The 1,849-nt window shown below is 35.9% G+C and overlaps 1 pseudogene; it reads right to left on the bottom strand.

Annotated features, from left to right (window-relative positions):
• Positions 1-559: 559 nt before the first annotated feature.
• On the bottom strand, positions 560-753 carry LOC109388435 (H/ACA ribonucleoprotein complex subunit 3 pseudogene; annotated as a pseudogene).
• Between the last annotated feature and the right edge of the window lie 1,096 nt (positions 754-1,849).

Genomic DNA, 1,849 nt, shown 5'->3' with positions numbered 1-1,849 from the left:
ATAATAACCAAATACATACATACATACATACATACATAAGGAAATTCTGACACATGCTACAACATGGATGTTCCTTTTCTGTTGTTTTTTTTAAAGAATGTTCCTTTTCTTTCTTTTTTTATATTATTAATCAAGTATTCTTAAATGAATTCATTCTCTATCCATTTTTATTTGTACCTTCTTTGGTTTTTTTAATGAAAAAAATAAGTAACTTTTAGCTGAAATTCACTAAACTGAGTGATACCACATTCTGTTACTCTAGTTTTTACCCCCTGTAAAACCATAAATCAAACTCACAGTGAATTTTTATTTTTTTCCTTTTTTTTTTTCTTTCAAATCATTTTAATAACCTGTGTGTCAAAACACAAAAAGAAGATTCGAACTTGTTCCCTTTAAGGGGTATGCTACCATGATTGCCTCGCACAAGCATGATCACAGGTAACAACGACACCAGATTCCAAAGAGTAAGGGAGGTAACAAGACTTCAAGGCTGACAGATTGAAGAGCTTGGGTTCAGAAAGTCTCAGAGGGGTAGCAGGCAGCATGAAATGAGGGACCCTCACAGGACAGGGCATGGTTGCTGGGTCATCAGCACCTTGAACGTTTCTTGATGGTGATTCGGTGTCAAGAGTATTTGTCGTCTGGGGAGAACCAAGCAGGATGGGCTGAGCAGGCCTGTTGTCCCATGGGGTCAAACTTCTTCAGGATATAGACCCAATCTCCCTGTTCGTTGAGGTAACACTGGAGAAACATGACTACACTGAAGGCAGAAGTTCGAATTCCATCTGCCTCACAGTAAGTTTTTAAAACTTCAGAAGAATACAGTGCTTTCTGATATTTTTCTGGTTTTCTTCTCCAGACAAAGAGTTGTTCAATTTCATTTTAAGAGTCTTTCAATTTGGTAAATCTCTTCACAAATACTAAAAAGAAATGTTTCATATCTTTTAAAAGCACATAGCACTTTTCTTTCAAGAATCCTCAAGTAAACAAAAGCAATATTCTTAGAAATTATTATAAGAGGAAGTAGATGTTACCATTCAATCTCTTATCCCTTTGTGAAAGTGAGAAAAGAGAAGGTGAAGCAAAAAATGTAAGAGACAAAGGAAAGAACCAAGGAATGATCTGATCAAATCTAAATCTCTCAAGTAAGTGCATCAACCTTTCAGAATCAGTATTCTAATAGTCATTTATCTGCTGATGGGCTTAGGCTTTCAGTGTGGAGGTTGTACATGTGAGGGTGAGGGGATTGTGTGAGGACCAAGGCCAGCTCGTTTATGTGGGGCAAAGCAGGCAGTAGACCTTCGTCTCTTCCAACTTGTTGGGGAAAGTCATTGCTTTTCAAAAAGCATGAAAAAGGAATATTACCACAGGAACTCTGAGATATAAAGGAGGGGACAGCGTTACACTTTGTGCTATGAAAAAATGGACTCGAAATGATGAAATAGAAAACATCTACAAAAAACAGTAGAAGACATGCCACTGGTGGCTAGAGCCAGATTGAAGGTAACTAAAAAGTGATCCTTATGTCACTCTTATCCATGAAAATATAGATCGTTGTCTCTTGTCCTATCTCAAAAAGGGTTTTTAAAGAAATGTCACTTGACAGAGTTTGTGGGAATGAACCTTCATTCTTATAATTTGGGAGAGAATATTACATCTCAGATTTCCTAAATTAATTTTATCTCTATTCAGATTAAAAATTCGATTAAGCCATAACAATCATCTCTAAACATTAAGGTCTGGGTTTCCTATTATTTCAGAAAAATAAAGGTAAACAGGTTAACAGCCTGGACAAGATATTTTTGGGTATATAATTATTTCTACAACCACTGTTTGATCGAAATATACA

This window comes from Hipposideros armiger, unplaced genomic scaffold, assembly GCF_001890085.2.
Source record: "Hipposideros armiger isolate ML-2016 unplaced genomic scaffold, ASM189008v1 scaffold_196, whole genome shotgun sequence".
Taxonomy (NCBI): Eukaryota; Metazoa; Chordata; class Mammalia; order Chiroptera; family Hipposideridae; genus Hipposideros; species Hipposideros armiger.
The sequence above is the reverse complement of the archived record's forward strand: the minus strand, read 5'-3'. Positions and strand labels throughout refer to the sequence as shown.